At 46.2% G+C, this 21,762-nt stretch overlaps 1 long non-coding RNA gene and 1 other non-coding gene across 2 annotated transcripts in view; both read right to left on the bottom strand.

The window, feature by feature from the left end:
- Window positions 1-9,119: 9,119 nt before the first annotated feature.
- LOC135386056 (uncharacterized) overlaps window positions 9,120-21,762 on the bottom strand; it is a 119,246-nt gene continuing 106,603 nt past the window's right edge. Inside the window, exon 5 of the long non-coding RNA XR_010420575.1 lies at window positions 9,120-10,023. This is a non-coding gene — a long non-coding RNA (uncharacterized LOC135386056). The remainder of the gene's footprint in view (window positions 10,024-21,762) is intronic.
- On the bottom strand, window positions 10,446-10,518 carry Trnaa-ggc (transfer RNA alanine (anticodon GGC)). Its single transcript has one exon. It is a non-coding gene; the product is annotated as a tRNA-Ala (tRNA).

The raw sequence follows: 21,762 nt of genomic DNA, 5'->3' as shown, positions 1-21,762 counted from the left end.
ATTGGAAGCTTTAATCTTTCTTGCGCCACCCACTGGGTCTTTCCACTCCAAATGAAGCTAAAACAACATTTCTCTATTCCTCGGCATACATCCCGAGATGGGTGAATGACCGAGAACAAGTATGTGTACTTTGGCACCACGATCGCTTTAATGACCTGTGCTCTAGCCATCAGTGACATTGCAGGCTCGTCGTGATCGTTCATAATCTTTTCGACTGCTGCCTTCAAGTAGGACCAATTCTTGCAAGACGCTCCATGCTTATCAAATAGGATACCTAAAATTTTTACTTCATCAACAACTTTGAGCCCTAGATCTCTCCTTGGGTACTCGCCCCCCATGTACAGCATTTTCGATTTCTCTTTGTTAATTTTCGCTCCACTTCTTGTCCCATATTCTTCTAAAACCTGCAATGCGTTCTCCACGTCCTTTTCACTCTGAACAATCATTGACAAGTCGTCTGCATAGGCGACTATTGTCTTTGTCTGTGCTGAGCCAGGTATTCCCACTCCCTTGATTGATGAACACTGATAGAGCTCTCGCAAGAGGCGATCAAATGCCAGGACGTACAAAAGAGGAGAAAGAGGGCAACCCTGCCTTACACCTCTTCGAATAGTAAATTCCTTCCCTAGACAACCGTTGATGAGCAACCTGCTCTTGCATCCTCTATACATCGCTCCTATAGTGCTTACTATTTCATTTTCTGCTTCGACTTGTTCTAGCGTTTCCCTCAAAAACGCATGTTTCAACCTATCAAAGGCCTTTTCTTGATCAAAGGCCATTAAAATACTTCGTACGTCCCTCTCCGCTAACCACTGTATTACATCCCTGATTTCCCAAAGTTTGTCCTGTATTTTTCGACCACCGACTGCAGCCCCCTGAAATGGAGATATCCAGTTTTCCATGTTTTTTTGTAGCCTCTTTACTAGAGCCTTTGCTAGAATTTTGTAGTCTACGTTTAAAAGTGTTATCGGCCTCCAGGCTCCCAACTGCTCCTTTCGCTGGGGGTCCTTGCATAACAAAGTAACGGTTCCCTCCATAAACTCGTCTGGTAGTGATCCCTGTTTTAGAGAGTTATTAAGCACCTTAACCAGAGAGGGACCCAGGAGGTTCCAATACTGCTTGTAGAACTCAGCAGGCAACCCATCGGGTCCAGGTGCTTTTCTGCTTTTCAGGCTACGGACAACCTGAACAACCTCCTCGCAGTTCAGTTCAACACCCCTGCGGGTGTAATCGGAACTGAAACGGTCCGACTCTGTGAGGTCTCCCCCGTACAAGTCTGAGAAGAACTCTCTGGCCATTTCAGCTATTTGTCTCTGACCAGTGATTCTGCTGCCGTTTTTCATTAGAGCCTCCATTGGTGGCTGAGCTGAAGAAAGATGTTTGGAGAGGAGCCTTCGGGAGCACCAGGCTTCCTTCTCAATTTTATTTTTCGCCGCCAAATACCTTACTGCCTCCCACCGCTCCTCCCTCAGGAGTGCCAGGTGATCGTTGGCAGAAGAAAATGTCACACCGGAAAGAAACCCAGTGCCAGTTTGTTGAAGTTGGCGCAGATGTGCCTGAAGTCTGCATGTCAAAGCACGCTTCTCATGGGCCTTTTTCCGGCCCCAGGCTCTCAGACAGTTCCTGATGTCATCTTTGAGTTTTACCCACCAAGCAAATGTACTGTCACTCTCCCGGACCGCTCTCTCAATTAAGGTCTGTATGTCCGCATGAATTTCTGGACACTGCAGTAATTTGGTGTTCATGCGCCAGGGGTGTCGGGAGCCTGGAAAACCCACTTTTGTCAATTCAACTAAAACTCCCTTATGATCAGAGATGTCAATGGTCTCCATCGTCTGAATATTTTCTACATTACCCAACAAGTGACTTGACACATAAATTCTGTCTAGTCTACTTCCCCCCAATTTATTTAGTCGTGTGAACCCATTTCCTCCTCCTCTAGCAAGTGTCCAAGCGTCTGCCAACTTAACAGCATCTATAGCCTGCCGCAACTCTGCAGCTCCAGAAACGTTTTTATGTACACCCGATGATGTATCTTTTGCATCAATTACACAGTTGAAATCACCTCCCACAATGAAACTGTAAGCTCCAATGAAATAGTAAGGAAGCTCATCTCTATAAAACTCCCCCGACTCATTTGCTTTATTTGGCCCATATATATTGATCAGTCTAAGCAACGTGCCATCATTATCTATGTCTACGGTTACTATTCTCCCGTGCAGGTCCTTCTCAAACTTGATAACTTTGACCTCTCTTGGTTTTAAGAAGATAATGCCGACCCCTCGTGAGTTATGAGTTCCGTAGCTCCAATAAGACAATGTGTTGAAACATCTGTCAAAGTCTTTTGCCTCCAGCTGTTTGTGCCAATGCGATTCTTGAATGAATAAACAATTCACGCCTAAAAACCTTGCTAGGTCTATGACTTCGTTTTGTTTCACTCTACTTCTAAATCCCCTTACATTAAACGTTAATAATTTGAAAGTCATTGACGAAGTCGGGGAAGGGTTCAAGAAAAACACGCCGGAGAACAGCAATCTCATCTAGACACGCACCTTAGGCGCATTTACCCGCCCTCTTCCTTCTCTTCGATATCCTCCTCCTTTTCAAAGTCATACCCCTATCATTCCTCTCACTACTGTCACTCACACGCCCTTCACTTTCAGATACCAGAGTAGCTACGCTCTCTCCACTATCCGACGCCTCGTTATTTGACCCAGGAGACGCACAAAGCGTTGGGGTGGTTGATGCGTCCGACACATTCCCTGGGTCACCACTAGAGCGATTTTCGAGCACCTCAACTTCCTTTATGTCCACCCTACTACACCCTTCTACATCCTCCGGCTCCTCCGTACCCTGGCTTTCGTCATCCTCAGCATCTTGCTTGTTCTGATGCTGAAGCTGATGAACCACTGCACTTTCCTCCTGAAGTGCGCGCTGATTTTCTTTATCTTCTTTTCCCGCGATATTTTCCTGCATTTCTACCGAATTTTCACCGCCATCATCCACATCTACCGAATTTTCCACATCCTGAGCGACACCATTGTTCCCCTCCTTGTCCTTGTCCGTGTTTCCCAAACAAGGAAAATTCTCGTCGGAAATCCACGGAGTGTGAACAGGATCAGGAACTCCTCCCCACACCGAATCTCTAACGTCGGCTGGGACGTTCCGTTTCCTCTCCTTTGCTGCCTTACACTTCCCACATTCTCCTTCATAGAAGGAGCTACACCACCGGCATCTAAGGGCCTTACAGTCACGAGCTAAATGGTCTGTCGCGTCACACTTAGCACACCTTCGAGTAACCCCGTGGTACAGACATTCAACACGGGTCCCTCTCACCGTCAAAAAGTTGGGAAGTTCCCCTCTAAGCTCCATGAGAACGAAACGCGTACCCGTCTCGCAGTCGTCGTGGTCACCACCGTACTTCTCCCTCTGTGTCTTAATTACAACACCGTAGTTCCCAAGTTCCTTCTCTAAGTCTGTGTCAGGATAATCAATCGGGTACCTGAACACCGTGACCCTCCTCATCTTTGCTCCCAAATAAAACGCATCAACTTTTTTCCCCCCAATCGCAACCGATCCTTCCTCCTTAAGCAACCTCACTCCTTCCAAATCATTCATTACCACCTCATAATAACCATACCCTTGATTCTGCGCACCACGAACTTTACCAGGCGCGACACGTTTACAAGCATCCAACACATCTTTTCCGAAATAACCCTGCGGGGCTCGCACTTTGAACACCATGATGCGGTCATCTTGGTTGTCGTACATTTTAGCTTAGCCGGTGTCTCAACCGGGAGACACGGCTTCGCAACAACAACCACAAAGTGCCAGTTACAAGCAACGAAAAGTGAAGAAATTATAAAGGAAAGAACTCGGTTAGGCCTAACAACAACAGAGCAGCAACAGTGCACGTCTTACCACCTCGTCGTCTTCCTCCTTCTTTTACGCTTGCACACGGTCACGCCTGTGACGTATTTGCAGAGGAACAGATACTAATAAAACACGCAACGAAATGGCTAGGCCACATGTGGAGCCGTCTTAGCTAGAGATGCAACCACACGGGTGAGGAGCGCACGCATAGATTGTTATTTCGGTAGCGAATAACAACCACAAAAATATTTCCTCCAACTGGTTAGTATATTACTGCATTAAGGTCTGTGTTTATTACTCAAATTACTCGAACTAACCCAGCACAATCTCCACACCAAATTAATGTGGTGCTGCACGTTGCGCATGCATGGAGCCAGCCCCGTACTATACGATTAGCTACATGCTATCAGTGAGTTACTCTTGGTTTAAACGATGGTATAGTTGAAATAGGTACAAAAATGGCACTTCCGCCCTGGTTTACACATACACTTTTTATACCTTTTCTTTTGACAGTGTAGAAGCAGCAGTTCGTCAAGTGCAACATTAAAAAGTAATAAACGGTAAATGTTGCCTGAAGTGATAAGTCACAATATTGCTATTAGCATTTGTATCTATGCCCATACATACACAAATCGCGTGTATTAGTTGTTCTTCAAATGTACAGCAAAAACAAGTAACACATGTCCCTAAAAAAGACCTTTTCGGCGCCTAGTATTAGCTCTATAGAGACTGTATAGAAAATGTATACATTCTAGTTCCTGAATCCTGTATAGAATGTGTATAGAGTTTAGCAGTTAAAAACCCTATACAGCTTTTATCTATTTCCTATGCAGAAAATTGACACTAGATACGATAAATAGATTATGTATAGGTCCTGTATAGAAACTAGAAAATCATTCTTATTGCCTGCGTGCCGGCTGCTTTTCCCGTCGGCACAGGGTGCGGGCCATCACCGCTCCTGTGGCTATTGGCGACCGGCACTCGGTGTCTGGATAGCTGGCGGTGGTTTTCTCGCCGGTAGCGGGATTTTGAACACCGTGGGAGTATTACTAGGATTTATATTGACACGGTTTATTTCAGCACGATTTATTTCGGAACGATTTATTTTGGACGGTTTATTTCGGTCACCACCCGAGGGGAGCACGCATAGATTGTTATTTCGGTAGCGAATAACAGTCACTGAAAGCATTTCCTCCAGCTGTTAGTATATTACTGCATTAAGGACTGTGTTTATTATTCAAATTACTCGAACTAGACCAGCACAATCTCCACACCAAATTAATGAGCCAGCCCCGTACTCTACGATTAGCTACTGCGATCAGTGAGTTACACTGGGTTTAAACGATGGTATAGACAGTTGAAATATGTACAAAAACATTACTTCCGCCCTCGTTTACCTTTTTATACATACGCTTTTTATACCTTTTCCCCTGACAGTGTAGAAGCAGCAGTTCTTCAAGTGCAACATTAAAAAGTACTAAACGGCAAATGTTCACGTTGTCTGAAGTGATAAGTCACAATATTGTTATTAGCATTTGTATCCGTGTTCATACATGCACACATCACATGTATTAGTTGTTCTTCAAATGTACAGCAAAAAACAAGTAGCACATGTTCGTAAATAAGATCTTTCGGGGCAGCTATAGTATTAGCTCTATAGAGACTGTATAGAAAATGTATACATTCTAGAGTCTGGCTCCTGTATAGAAACTGTATAGAGTTTACCAGTAAAAAACCCTATACAGCTTCTATCTATTTCCTATGCACAAGATTCACACTAGACATGATAGATAGATTCTCTATAGGTCTTGTATAGAAACTAGAAAATCATTTTCATAAGGGCGTAGACTACTGTAGGTCTACTTGTTGCGTCACACTAGTGTCAACAGCAGAACATAAGACTTTTCTGAGCATGCGCTCTTCACTGGAGGGAGCTTCACGTGCCTGGGTAGTAATGTTTTGACTATATTTCCTTAAAGTGGGGAAAAGCTTCATCAATCACTCCTTTCGGCTTTCCCCTTTCTGTTGACAAAAATGTACTCACATGTTTTGAACTCCACAAGAAGGATCCGGGACAAATTTACATTATTATAATATCATTCGTTCATTTCCTACACATACTCAATTGACAATCCACTTCATAGACTCTCCACACGATGGAAAGCAACTAGACCGAGACTGAAACACACATGGACGGACACAGCACTGCAATTATTAGTTCTCCGCACGAGTTCATGAACGGTGGAAATTGTCGATGACCTTCTTAGTGCTACTATTCACTTTCACCGCAGAAGCCGATTCGCACCTCCTAGTGGCGCTATATGCCAACATCCACTAGTTCCTGCCTTAACTCGCAAGTTCTGGGTCACAGCGGGCACTGGGGGCCATTCGCATTCTCTAGAGAAGCGATCCAATTCCATGGTATAGAATCGCTCCTCCAGATACCTCCAGAACGCTTTAGCTACACACATGACTGCATGATATGTCAAGCACCAGGGTTTGCAGAGCACCTCGTCGCGAGACTTGACATGCCACAATGCATGTTCGGTGAGAGCGGTCAATAGTGTTCGGAGCCGAGGCTCGCGTTGCGATCTGTGTTCAATAGAAGCGGTCAAAGCGCGAGTTACTGTTCCTACGGGACCACGTGTAGGTGTACGCAGCCCCGTGTGTATAGCGGTCCAAGCACCTAGTAGACCATACTCTGCAGTCCTCGCAGTAGTACTCAAATGTTCCACCGGGGCGACCCAGGACCTCTGACTAGAGCACTGCACGGGCCTGAATTTACCGGCCCGACCCAGCCCGCACCCGAAGCCACTTAGTCTTACCCGACCGAAACATCATAGTGCGATTGGGCTGCCGCAAACTCAGTCCAACCCGTACCCGACGCCACGGAGGCTTGCCCTAACCCAACCCGGCTGCTGGAAAATCAGCCCTGCCGAGGCAAGCCTGCAGATTTGTAATGCAGTCCGTCCAACAGGTACAATCATCGTAGAGGCTCCTAATACGGCGTAAATCACACACACACACCTGGCACTCGCAAGTACAGCCTTTGTTGCGGTTTGTGCTCGTAGAAACACGTTGTCGTCGGGTCTCGCGCGCCTGTCTGCGATGCACGCCGCGGCGAGGACATGATCCTCAACCAGGCGAAGTCGAGGATAACGCGACGCCCACTACGTGCTAGCGTTTTAGCATAATGCCGGAGGAAGGGCCCAGGTACTTGGTTGCTTTGCTTTCAAAACGAATGTTAACAATTAAACAATGTGAAATAATTGCTTACGAAAGCTCGGCCCGACTCAGGCCCGAGAACTCCCAGACTGGACGCGAGCCTGGCCCAAGCCCGCTGTGAAAACAACTTCGAGCCCAGATTTCGGCCCGCGGGTGCTCTACCTCTGGTTTCACTATAGTGCTGTTTATGTGTTGCCCCCCTCCCGGCAGCACTTCCCCCATCCCCCTTCGAAAAAAATCCTGGACACGCCCATGATGTGGACTGAGTCGATGATTCCAAAGTCTGTGATTCCAGGAACTATTCCCCTATATGGTGTATGGTCCACACTTCGGGCCTCCGTAACTTGACCCTCATACTACACGGGAATGTTGTGCGCTTGCTAGTGTTTCACACTGACGACATATTTATGGAGGGGGGTGTTCGAGTCCCGAAGCGGGACAGAATAATGAGCTGTAAGTAGTTGGTATATCGGGCTAGCTGACGAAGAAGTCGCACACTTTTCACGTGGCGTATCGGGCGCCTCGATGCTGTGCCACCAGTATTGGGCTGGTGTGTTCTTCAACCAATCTGTGCAATAGTGTTCTCCTGCCTCAAGCTCCATCTCCAACCTCATCAAGTACAATCACACTTTTCTTAAAGATTCTTCTTCCTCACTGCGCATCTCATCTCTACGAGGGACCTCACTCACCGACGATTGGACATTCTTTGACCGCAAGTTTGCTTTGTTCTTATTCTTTCTATGTTGCTCTTATGTAATGCGAACTATAGTACTGTCAGGCAAACTCCTCTCTCGTGTTCAACTAGTGGTTCAAGTAACTGTATATAGCTGATTGTTTCTTTGTTAATTGCTTATAAATGTGTGTGTTTCCAAAAACGATTGTGCGACTTGGTCTGCTCATTGGCATAAGTCGGCGCGATCATGATCGCTGCAGGCTTGCCAATGCTTCGTGATCGCACTCATGATCGCGATCATCAGGCTTTGATAAGGCATTGTCATCATGATTGCGCCAACCTATGCTCATTGGTCGGGTGACAACACAGCTCTTCACCAGTGCCGTCGGCGCGTTGGGAAATCCCTGGCTCATCAAACCACGTGACACACACACACACACAAATGGGATGATGATGTGGTGGGTCATTCTCCGCCGTTCGCCGTTCTCTGCACGAAGACAGTTGTGCTGCCTCGTTTTGAACAGAATCATGACATTCCTTTTCCATCTTGCTGCTGAAGTGTTTGAGGTTGCGTCTACTTCTATTTCATGGCAATAACGTGGGTGCCGGTGGCTTTTCCCAACGAAGCTTCCTCAAGAAGAACCTCTTTCAGAATAGATTGAAGATCACTATACCTGCTATACTGATAGTCTCGTTGTTCGGACTGCATCAGCGACAGCCACATGACGCAGGCGGCAGCCGCACGATCCCTCTATGTTTTTTGCACTTGGAGGCGCACTCGCTTGTCAAGTGGCCAAAGTTTGAGCATCTTGCACAGAAGAGTTCTCTACATGCTGCACGGAAGTGTCGTGGACGCTTGCAGTGGACGGCAGACCCGCTGAACACAAGGGTAATCACATGTTTCGCGGTAGTCGTATAGACTCTCAGGAAGTTCGGAACGGGATCGTTGTCTCGCATACATATCATTCATATTTTATGACAATATCGGAACGTGACGGAACAGACACGTGCCAATGACTCAACTTCTCCATATGGCGCTAGAGCCCACACCAGACACAAACCCGGGCAGCTGCATACAAGCAACCCCGAACGGGACGGGGTCCTTGCGACTCCACTATGCACTCAGAGCCGTACATGATGATGGTACACTTGGCGAACAACTTACTCAGGGCAGCAAACGTGCGAACAGATGGGCGTCGTGGTTCCCTCAGGAATAGTAACGTTTAAGGCCAGCACCCTTGTAGGGCAAAAAAGTGACCGTGTCATAATGTCACTTGGGTCCCGAGTATAGTTGCGAGAACCCGGGTACTTCTTCGAGGCGCTGCCTACAACATTTTACACCACAAGTCAAGAATACCAGGCCGGTTTAGTATGGTGGTCAACGGTTTATTGTCCGTAGGCTCCCAGTCTCGAGCTCGTGTTTGTCAGTGCCACGCACCCAGTCTGTCATCCTTGCGGCTCGCCGGCCCTTTTCTTGGCTTGGTCACCTGACCGCCTCATCGTCGGAGCCCTTCATCTTCCTCACTCCTGACTCCACAGTTCCTGAAAATCTCGAAAAATCTGAAATTCTACAGGAGAGAATCGATAGAACATACTTCATCTTTCGACGATGACCATGACCACCTTTTCTTTATCATCTCCTTTCTTTTTCAGAGTATATGGTGTTTGCGAAATTACTTATTGGCTAAATAAGATTAAAAACTGGACTGTTTGGTAAAGCATACTAAAAGCGATAGAAACCCTCAGTGCAGGGGGACGAGAAAGGACGACACAGATGAAGCACTGATAAGATGAAGCCCTTGCCGTCCCCTTGCATTGAGGGTTTTTTATTGTATTTTTAGTAATTTACGGGCCTTTGTGGATCGGTTGCTGGTGTGTCCATCAACCAATCTCAAAGTTGTGGGTTCCATCTCGGCCGAAACCGTCAGTAACTTGCTTGCAGGATGCAACTTGCTTGAAATAGCAATCAGGTGGCACTTAGCGTGGCTCCAAACCGTGTCTCATTCGTCAAGCTTTCCATCAGGAGTAACTATGCAAAATGTATTCGCTGTGCCGTGTATCGTCACTGCGTAGTCAAATTTACAGAAACACTAGGAGTAATCAGCCGCGGGAGGCCACAGGATGGACCTCACGTGAAGTTCCCGTACCCTCCTCCGTTGTTTCTTTCTTCGTTGCTCATGCGCTGCACTGCGACGTCGATCGTCATCACAATTGCCTCACCACGTAAGGTCTTGATTTATTACCGGCAGCATCTGCGAAATAATTTTTCATGATTAGCGAAACATCAGAGCATTCCTGAAATGTTTTCTTTATCCTGGAAATATAGGTAAATATTTAGGCAAAATATTCAGGATGGGATAGGCAAAAGATAGGCGCAGTTTGCAGTAACATGCCTTGCTGCAGAGGAAAGGACGCAGCGAGGAAAACAGGAAGGTTATTAAGTGCTTTTAGGGCAGAGTGTCAGTGGGCTGGATTTGACCATGGATCAAGTAATTTCCTCCTGAAAGGTCCTGAAACGTCTGTAGTACAGGCTACGAATTCTAAAGCGGCCTTAAAACCCGAAATGAAGGAACTGATGTTCTGAGGCTGGAACAACATACAAGGGACAAATACATACAAAGCGTCAATTTGCCTAAGAAATTAACGATGAAAGATGAAATTCACTGAGAAGGTTAGCCAGCTGTAGGACTCGAACCCACATCTTCTGGATTGCCAGTCCAGGGCTCTACCAACTGAGCTAAGCTAACAGGCCTTTTCAGCCTCAGAACATCAGTTATTTCATTTTCAACAGTTGCCGCCTGCGTCGTTCCCGTCGTATGAATATGTGTTTGAGTGAGCAAAAATGTAAGAGTGAAAGGAGGATGAGTGAGAGAGAGTGGCTGGTTTGTCCCTTCAGATGACGCACCCTTGGAAGTCGCTGAAAAGGCCTGTTACCTTAGCTCAATTGGTAGAGCCCTGGACCGGCAATCCAGTAGATGTGGGTTCGAGTCCTACAGCTGGCTAACCTTTTCAGTGACTTTCATCTTTCATCCTTAAAACCCGGTTAATCTCAGTACCCTGATCAACGAACGGCGCCGCCGTGGACATACCGCCCACACGTGCGCTTGTTCTGTAACAGCGAACTTGGTTGTGTGGCGCTTTCGCTTTCTTTACTTCTGACAGCAACGAATAGACGCCATACATAATAATAAATAGCGAGGTTGAGCAGCATTATCGCAACAAACACCCAGAGATTCCATCTCCCCTGCTTCAATTCGATTCTTTGCGCAGGATTCTAATCACCCGTTTCAATCCGCAACGTGCACTGAGAATAATAATACGAAGAAAGGAAGCGATCAATTGCGAGCTATTGACGCAGAAGCAAGAAGAAGCAACTATCTCAACTTGACTCGTCATTTGTTTCTTTTTCATCGACGCTTCTTCATATTTTGAAATCAGCCAGGCAAACGCGTCGAAAGAACACCCTTCCTAATTACGCGTGCTTCAGATTTTACATAAACCCCACTGAAAGGTTCTTCCAAACGCCTAAGAGCGAAAGAAAAGTTATATCGGCTTTATCTCGCCAGCGACGAAATGACTGCGCCGCACGAATTAGAAAAAGAGCTTGAAAACAACTCGAGCGCCAGTCATACAAACCTAGGGAATAAAAACGTTCCAGTTATCTTAGCCTTTGCACGTCTTTTCTATATACATAGCATTCGCTTTGTCGAATCTTTCTCGCTTTCTTGTTCTTCATTCAAGTTTCTTTTTTTTTCTTTTTTTTTTCTCACAAGGACTGGACCTTTTTTCTTCTTTCTGGAGCAGTGACATGCACTTCAGCTTCACAAATTCGTTGGAAAAATTAAAATCCTTTACTCCCGAGGCATCATCAAGCACTGGGCCAGGTTTTTCTTGTGCTTTTGGGTAGTCATCGTATATTCAGGGAATTGCTTTACTATGTATATGTGTGTGTGTTCCCCTTTTCTGAGTGCCTTTTCATTTATATGTTGGACTTTGCCTGTGTGTGCCCCGTGTAGATGTATTTATGCATGCATATACTGGGGTCTTTTTCACCCATGCGCTGCTGCTAATGTAGCCTGAGGAAGACAGCGGAACAGAGAGGATTTTTCCTTCTTTCCCAATCTCGCTTTCGCATCTCGCTTCGTTTTTGTCCTTTTTTTTTCACGCTGGCTTTTCGCTTTATCTCTTGCCTTCTTATTAGCCGACGTTCCTCTGTCTGAGCGTTCTGTCAACGTAGATTTGAGATCAATAAAGAATTCTTTCCTCGCCCCTTGCGTGTACAAAAGTTCACTTAATAGGATGAAATATTTCTCTTTATTATTTTCTTGCTGCTATATTACGACATACACGAATAACTGTAAATGCTATGAGGCTTGTTGGAACTGTTTATAGTTTTGTTCTCCGTTCTTATCGGCTTCTCGCATGTACGCAGTACGCGAACAACAACTCGGATATTTTCATGTGTGCATAGTGCATACACAGCATTCCTGCGAGTGCTGCAGTGCAGATATCCTGGTTACTACGCGTGCGACAATCGTAAGTGTCGAGTCAGGATATATGTTGCCATACTGTGTTGTTATATCACCGTTAGTCAGTCTACTTTCTTCTCGAAGAAAAAAAAAAGAAAAGAAGAAGAAAAACATCGCGTGATACATTTTGATTCCGAATAGAGAGTTTTAGTTTATCGTACGCAAAGGCGATAGCGTACGGAACAGATAGCGTTGGTGGTTCTGCGCACTGTGCGAAGCTCTCTTTCTGTTATGGCCCAAACTGACGTACGCAAAGGCGATAGCGTACGATGTACTAAAACTCTCTAATATGGGTTTTACCATAGTCCCAATTTACCCCAAATTTTCGTCGTATGTGTATTGATAGAACCGCTCGTCCGCTTTATCATGAAGCGTGATAAGGATATTGCAAAGGGCCCCTTTGAAGCTAGGGATCAAATCAACGAAGTCAATCAAGCTCGAAATTTGTCAGTGTTTCACATTTTATTTCATGTTTCCATGGTAGTACAGATCATAGATTGTATACAAACAGAGGTCCCATAGTTTTTTTAGTGTTATCTCATTATACCAGAGAGGCAATTCGAAATTGCCAGCCTTCTCTGAGAGCGAGCAGGTGTGCGCTAGAGGACTGTCTCTTTGATAACATGTTAAAATCTAATCACTTGGGCGATAAAGGAAAAAAATACACAGACCAGTGTTATAGTAGTGAGAGCACAATAAGTCCAGGAAATGAATCACTCTTTGGAATAAAAATTTAATATCCACAAGCTTTCGTGCAGAACCTGCACTTCATCAGGTTTTAATCTAACCGCCTGAAGTGAAACATGTCTGGAGAATGACTATCTGAATAAGTCACACACAACTGCGCACATTTCAGGGGTTTTTTTTTCTCTCGATAACGCGGAGGTTAAGTGTCAGCGTGGTACTGATTATTAATGAATATCACTGCCCGCCCTTGGAGCCTGTCAGCCGATACACACACCTGCATTCAGAAACACGCTTGTTCACCTTTTTTGACAGTCGATACGCCACCGCATAGGTGGCAGAACCGGGGCCAGATCAACTATGTGAATACAGTATCCGACCTCCATACGAATACGTTGTATAGTGACTCAGTATAACATCCATCTGCAGGTCGTGCTCAGGGAGGCTGTGTATTTCAGCAGGTTTTTTAGGTCGATGTCAGTACAGCTGCCTGTAAACTGAACCCACGGCGCACATGCAATAAATGATTTTACGTCCCGCTCGTTCGGCTCCCTTCTTTTCCTCTCACCTTTTGTCAGCGTCCCATTGTACAACAGTCATAGTTCCTTCGCAGCACTGACTCCAAATGAAAATACAAGAAAGGTGAGACGCGTGAAAATGTAGCCTTCTGAAAGAAGGAAATCGCAAAATTGCATTCATCTTTATCAATAATAGGTTTCAGTGTCACGTTATAAGAAAGGGTTTTCTTCAAGCTTTACTTGGCAAGTAACGCCAAAGCTCAACGTGAAGTCGGCCCAGGACGCCGCAAAATCATGCAAGCAAACGGCTCTGCAATGACGACACAAGCTGCGTTAAAGCGCCACACCGGACTCTGAAAAGGGCGCTTATTTTATTTAGTCCATGAAAAGATTGTGGTTCAGGGATTCTCTACGCGATATTTCAATCCTGTCTACGAACGCTGTGCATTTCTGTCAATTTTTAAAGGTCTCCTGAGCCTCCACAAGTTTCGATGACGCGGAGAGCGGATGACGTAGGCGTAAGCCCAAAAATTACTATGATGTCATGTTCTGGAGAAGGCATTCGTCTCCCAGTAACGATGCCGGCGTCCGGGGAGCGTCACGTGGTGGAGAAGTCATGTGACGCTGATGGAGAGAGGAGTAAATGGGAGAGATGTCTTCTCCCTCTGTGTCGGAGTGGTCGGATGATATGTCACATGGGGGCTCCGCTAACGAAGTGCAAAAACTGCTCCCCCCGGAAGACGCGAAGGACAACATCGTTGCCAGGTGAGAGCCGAACGCTCCGTCGGAGCCTAACATGACGACGCAGTTTTCAAAAATAAAAATTTTCTGTAGCTTTCGCGTCACGTAGAGCCAAAATAGTTTGCAGGAACGTAAAGTGAGAAAAGGAGAGCGTAAAGTGAGACAACAACAACAACAACTTTATTTCGACCTTGGAGAGTTGGGAGTTTCATCAGTGGCATAACTGCGGTAGGATTCTGAAGACACGAGATTTCGTTCGTAGTGGTACTTTAGGAGAGGTACCTCTGTAACTCGCACTCCCCACTAAGAAAAAAAGAAAAAGAAAGAGTGCATACGTGACTCGTGCCCCATAACGCATTGGATTAGATTAAAATTTAAAATAATAATAAAACGGATATTGTGCTCCCACAAATTCATACACCATAATTAGGGTCCTGCGTATTCAAATTTATAAAGAAAATCGAAAACCTACGCCGGTAAACATGTAAGGAGATTCCGACTCCTTTACCGGCTCCCGTGTAAGAAGAGACCAGGAAGTAAACCTGGGGTCTGGCTATGAAGATTAGTTTCTTTTTGTGTCGAGATTGCATGGTATCGCGATGTAGCAACCCACGCTACATGGAATGGTTGGTCCTTTGACATAAATCCACTGTACGGCCGTCTTTAACTTAACAATGGGAAACATCTGCATGTTACCGGTGAACTCCTTTCTTGAGTACGGGCACCTCGATATTGAACTCGCTGAACGGGCTACCCTATTTATTGACCGTACTCGACATGAAGGCGTTTTGAGATCATTTCGGCTAAACGTCTCCAGCGTCTCAGTGTTTTTCTTTTCCCTATTCCTTCCCCCTTTTCCGTTTCTTCATGTTTCCCTTCAATCCTCAATGTGGACAAGGGAGTACAGATTACATACAAATGGTCTTCTTCAACGGGCAGTTAGCTGGTGCAGCGACGATAGTAAGATGGAATGCAAGCGAAAGCTGTCTTGCGAGTATGTCAGACCGTGATACAAATCTCGTTGTATGCACGGTAGCCTTTCGTTGTTCTTGTCAGTTTGTCATTTCAGAGCCACCGTTTTCTCTTCGAATTTCGGATATTAGGTAGTTTTAGGGAATCGTTTTCACTCAAACGGTTCGCGACCGGTTTTGTCACGACCCAATCAGGTGATGTAGTCAGGTGATAACGTTTTGAGTCACTTCCCCTTATCATTGGTCATACACAAAACGGTTCGCAAACTGTCTGAGGAAGAAGGATTCGTAAAAATCGCTATTATCTCCGTTGTAAAGCGTTATGATAGAAAACTCCGAATTCTCAGCAAATAATTAACTCTGAAAAACTCTCTCTGAATATACCAAAAATAAATAAACTACGAATAGCCCGAACCCCAACCGCAATGTATAATATTTTGTTATGAATAATTTAGAGAGTCAGCTATTGCGAACGACAAATAACGACAAATGATCGAAAACGTACAACAACATTTCATTAGATATAGCATAGCATACCGGCATTTCCATATATTAAAACTATAATCATTGAATTCACAAACTTACTTTGTCAATGTTGCAATCACGTCGTATTTTTCATCACCTTGTGTTCTTGTGTAGTTCACGTAGTTGTAGTTCAATATTCGTACAGTTCGTACAATGTAGTTCACGCACATATAGACTCTCGATGATTTGCCATCATTCCTTCTTTCAACGTGTCGTCAATGGTATTCTGCTTTTTACATTACCGCAGTGGTTCCCAAACTGTGGGTCTCGTGCCCTATGGGGCTCGCGACATCTTACGAGGGGGAGGGGCGCGAAGCGGCCCACAAATTTTTACAAAAAATGCCACGTCGTGCACGCTACTCTGCATTACCAGGAAGCCCGTGGCAGCAGACGCGGAGGTTTCTCATAAATGCGCTTGCATGTGGGGTCAGCGACGCTTCGACACATCACACAGCCTCGATTTCCCGTATGTTTTCACTTGTGCACAAGGGCAAAATCTATGTCGCGAAAACAACATCCATTCCCACTAAATCGATGTCGTGAGAGCAACACTCTCTCCCACTAAAGGCTACAGGCCACAGCGTCTGCATCTATCGCGGTATACACGAAAGCCCCGACTTAACGGCGCACCGCGCAGTCGTGGCGCGTGGCGCAGGGTCGTGTGATGCAGCTGAATCCCTCGGTTATATTATAAGTAACTATTAATAGGCACTGAAGCTTCAGTTTGAGAAGTATTCCCCGCAGAGCAGTTCAAGAGACATGGATCACTTGGGCACGATTTCTCTTCCCGGGGGCTTTAGTACAGCAGACGAACTTCAGTTCAAGGACCTGATTTCAGATTGAAGTTTGTAGTTTCGGTTTCCGTGATATCCATGTATAGAGAAGGTGGTGTTCCTCTACATGAGTCCTGACCGGCGGTGATGGAATGTCCCAGCGGGCAGATGTGCGTGGCCGCACACTAGGACGGTGCCGGTAGAACTGGCTGCCAGGCGTAGTAGCGCGCGGCAGCAGAGGCGGGTCGTCGTCGTCCACGGTCCACCACATCACTACCCCCTTAGACGCGGAGCGGTTCATGCGGTTGACGTCCGCATCGATACCATGAAGAGGAGAATGAGGACGACTCGTGAATGATGGAAACACGGCTCGTGATCGTGGCAGTTTATGCAGCAGCAGCGGGATGGCGGGAACAAGAGCGCAGCGATCCGTGCGTGTTCCAGAGATGAGGCGTGAGTGCTGAGTGGTTGGGTGCTTGAGTAGTTGCTGATTGCGTTGAGTGGCTGCTGGCTGTGTTGAGCAGTTGTTGAGTGCGTTGAGAGACAAAAATACTGGTTGTCACCAGAGAAGTGCCGAGAAGGACAATCGTGAAGGAGGTGGAGGCCGGAAACTAAACTTCCTGTGATCTCCATGCGGGTCCCCGGTGGAACTGGGGTCCCGGTGCCGGTGCGACTTGCCTGCCCGAAGGTGGTTCGCTGCAGGTTCGCCGAAAAATTTAGGATGATGAATGTCCAAATTACGCCGCACATGGTGTTCGTTGTTCGGGTCACAAAATGTAGAGAAGGTGGTGTTCCTCTACATTAGTCCCAACCAGCGGTGATGGAATGTCCGAGCGGGCAGATGTGCGTGGCCGCACGCTAGGACGGTGCCGGTAGAACTGGCTGCCAGACGCTGTAGCGCGCGGCAGCAGCGGCGCGTCGTCGTCGTCCACGGGCCGCCACAACCACTTCAGGAATTTTGGGCAGGTTTGGTCACGGAATACTCGCTATTGACGAGAAAAGCCATGAAAATATTGCTTCCGTTTGCGACAACGTACTTATGCGAGCTTCGCTTCTCCGCTGTGGCGATCGACACTCAAAACAAAGTACAGCAAGTCACAGCTCGAAATCAAGCCTGCCGTTGTGCAAGAAGTTTTGGCCCCAGATAACTCGCTCTGAATGCAGCTCCAATAAAATGTAATTCTATAGATTTGGCTAACCTTCTTGCGGTGAGGTCTGAAGACGTCCGGCATCCCGACGAGGGAAACTGGGAGGGGGGTGGAGACGTCCCGACGACGTTGTCTATATTTTTATGGACCGCGGGCCGGCGAAGTTTGGGAACCACTGCATTACCGATAATCGCGATTGCAGTCCATTAACACGTCTTATGATTCATTTCAATAACGTTCTTCGCCAGTATCATATCTGTATTTTTGCCAACAACAGCTCATTTTCTCGTGCTCTCAAATCTATCGTTTGATGATTGCTACAATCATGGATGTCACTAATATACCGCTCTTCGTTCTGTGTCTATTTTAGTGTGCACTATAAGGTAGGCCATTTAGGTTGTTCATGGGTACCTCAAAAATAAAAAGCTGAATATAAGCTTGTATTGAATTTCTGCTGTTACGCTGGACGTCCATGCATGCAATGGGGTATGCGACAGACAAACTTCCCTGCAGTCCATGTAAGAAATGACGTACACCTCAGCGAAAGGGGTGCTCGACAACTGTCGAATCTCTCTTCGACCGCGTGATAAGCGAATTTTTCGCTGAGCCACGCACAGTAAAGAGAAAAATTCCTGCAAGTCACTTCTCCACTTAAGGAAGTGGCTGCTATTCTCGGTCAGTGACGGGACTGCAGGGTGATCGAATATGATCGGACTTCCTTGGAGGGGGAGACAGACGACCCGATGGGGAAGAAAAAGCCAGGGGGAAGAATGACAGTGGAATGTGTTGGACAAGGGGGGAACGATTTTATTTGATGTCGAAGCACTTTTTGCCTCTCTTTATTGAGTTTGCATACAACAGCGTGGAAAGCGAACGGGACCAGCAAAATAAATGTCAGTAAGAAAGATCAAACGAGCAATCACACGATGATACTGGCCCAAAATGTGAGAGGTCCCTAGACGCACCAGTCTTAGCACGGAAGACAAGTTTGCTTGTGTCTCGCCCATGTCACACTTGGAGTCATCAATTGCACAGATGAACAAGCGCCACCAAGCGATGAATATGTCAACTTCTCAAAGCCCATTGTATTCAATGCTCTCTGAGAAGTTAATATGTTACACGCTTGGTGACGCTCCGTGCATGTTCAATTCCCGTTGGATCCAATCTTCATTGATGACTTCGTTGTCTCGCGACGTGAAGCCCTGAATTACCATCATTGAGGACTTTAAGTGTGACAAAGGTATTATATATGGCAGAAATGTGAAATGCATTCACCTTTAAGGATACTCCAAGATAGCAGCTGACTACAAAGGCGAACCAAAAAAAGAAAAGGAAAGGAAGAAAAATTCGAGTATCAAGTTGTCTTCTATATATCTACAGCATTTGACGAGTTGTTGTACTGAAATTGTTGTACCACGCTCGATGAACTCTACGACGAACCTTCTGTAAAGAAAGGCCACATAATGCGTAATTCTATACAATTAACGTTCAGCTACTACGTATACAGGAAGCTGAATGTTTTATGGTAAGCAGTCCTTGTCGTGTTAGAGGCAGTTTGCATCACCGGGATGCGGGACACATTGTGCGTACAGCACATGTGTGAACGCTGCCAATACAAAAAAAAAAAATCAATTTGCACTTTTTCATGCACCCTCCTTCTTAAGTGCAACTATGACAAAAAGGAGCCCTAAGACTGGTCCACGTACTTCACATATTGGGCTGCGCATAACATGAGGGCTGCTTATCAGTTATCACGTTTATATGAAAAACGTTTGTGCGATGTTAGCTGCTCTGGTAGACGATTTCCATCCGCTGACAATCGTGAAGATAGCGTTCTGTGCGAACATGCAATGTTTTCGTCATGGTAAGATTCTTTTGGCAGTCACTTAACTACCCAAGCAACACAATGTACTGAAAGTCGAGTGCAATGGGGTGGACGGGTAGGTGTTAGGCCTTGAACATACCCGTGAAACTAAAGAACGTTGATAAGACACATACCGTCCACCCCCTTTGCACTCGACTTTCAGTACATTGTGCTGCTTGGGTAGCCACGAGAAGATGCTATGCTCTATGGTATGCGCCCCCCTCCGCTTCTTTGCACGTTCAAAACTTGCAGACGTTGCTCCGCCTGGTGGAAGACGGGAGAACGAACTGCCTCTTGCGTTGCCCCCTATACCGGCGCTGCGGTGATCGTACGCAGACGTCACCCTGACTGTCCCTGTTCACTTGACTGCAGGGGCGGATCCAGAATTTTGCTGAGGGGGCGGGGGGGGGGGGCAGCCTCGCCCAGCATAGTAGATACACGATCTAGGCAAATTAAACACTATATGTGTAGACAGAAATTGAGGTTGGGGTCAGGACATCCTGACTCCTCCAGTCTAGATATCCGTCTCTGCTTGACAGTGTCACGTTACTGTCATCTATTACGTCGCTCACAGGCAGATACATTTCGGCATATGACATAGGCTGCCTTTTTCGAAAGCATAGACGCGGGAACACCTGCAGAAATTCACCCGAACACTGGGAGTCTGACATTTGCTGTGCAAGTACATTTCGCTCTTTTAATGTAGTTCTTTTCACCGGTGCTGAACGTTTCCTCTGAAGGTGGTGGACATGCTTGTGCGGACTCCACAATTTTTCGTTGCCAAATTTCTCTATCGGCACGGCACCAGAGTCATATCAGTTTATGCTTGTAAGAGGCCATATTTGCAGTTTCATTTCTTACATGTTATGTATAGAGAGGAATTTATGCAGACGCTTACGCTTCACATGGCATGCAAATGCGTTATCAATGTCGGTCGGCGAGACGCGAGCTCCCATCCATCATGGCGTCGTCCCCAGAGCCTGACATCGCTTGTCATCCGAGACCAGCTGACAGAGGGAGGAGGAAAGAGCATCTCTCTCTCTCTCTCTCTCTCTCTCTGCTTCTTCTTCGACGGATATCCCACCCCACCTCTTCTCTATCGAGCCTCTGAAGCACAACATTGCGACAGGGAAGAAAAGGGGAAGGAGAGACTATGTATGCGCACTACAGCGGAAGGCTTCCTGGAAGCTTTCTCCAAGCTCCATGAGGCCTAGTTACTGTGCAGCGTATACGATCCCTCCGGGATGTTTGGATATGTATGCCTTCTTTATTTTGTACAGAAGGGGAGTGGGCACGTGGCCTTATACATGCGATGGACGTTTGTGGCTGGTAAGAACACTGGGAATCACCACGGAGAAAAATAATCAAAACTGAAATATCATGTAATCACGAGTCAGAAGGATTCGCTGCTACGACGGAAAATTCAGAATTTTCGCGCGCGTGTTAAGAGAAGACGCTGTCCGTTGCGTAAAGACGACGCCTGTATAGCCGACTCGTTGGAGCTGTCGTTGACATCGATTAGGTTCCTAAAGTATTTCACCATTTCTGACAACCAGCGTAAGCATATTTTGATATCATATAGTATATACCTTTTGTTTGCTTTTTATGTAAAAGTTGCTGGATGTCTACAGGGAATATCTGCAGCGTAGCTTCTTGCATTGTGCGTAAGTTGATTATAGTTATATTCTTCTGCTGTGTGTCTGAATCTCTACATCCTAGAGGTGGTAGCTCCAAGGCCGTGCTGTAGACTGGGAGGTGGTGCGTTCGAGGCCTACCAACGACGTTTGTCTGAGGTTTTCTGTCAGAGGGATGTTTGCACAGTTACCCCTGAACTCAGCCCAGGACGCATATTAACCCCACCTCATGTTTGCCACTCCTTCCTGCTGTCCTCCATCCATCTGTTCATGTCTGTACACCGCTCATAGCCACAGTTGCTTCAAGCCGCTAACACGAAAAAAAAAAACGAAAAAGAAAAAGAACGTCTTATTGAAGAAGCAAAAAACGATGGACTGATGAAGCAATGCATCACACGTTTCTATCTCTCTTCCTCTATTATTATTATTTTTTTTAGTAGGCGTCTGTCCGGAAATACCTTCGGGTGCTCCAAACTGCCGAAACTAGGTTTCTAATTATAGCGCAGTGTGGCACATGCTGCCCAGGGATGAAACCCCAGAATGGCGCCGTTGTCTTTCACCCAACTGTCAAAGGGGATTTAAAGAATACGACTTCAAGGCAAGG

Source organism: Ornithodoros turicata, chromosome 2 (assembly GCF_037126465.1).
Source record: "Ornithodoros turicata isolate Travis chromosome 2, ASM3712646v1, whole genome shotgun sequence".
NCBI lineage: Eukaryota > Metazoa > Arthropoda > Arachnida > Ixodida > Argasidae > Ornithodoros > Ornithodoros turicata.
Note: the sequence above shows the minus strand (reverse complement) of the source record. Positions and strands in the feature narration are given on the sequence as shown.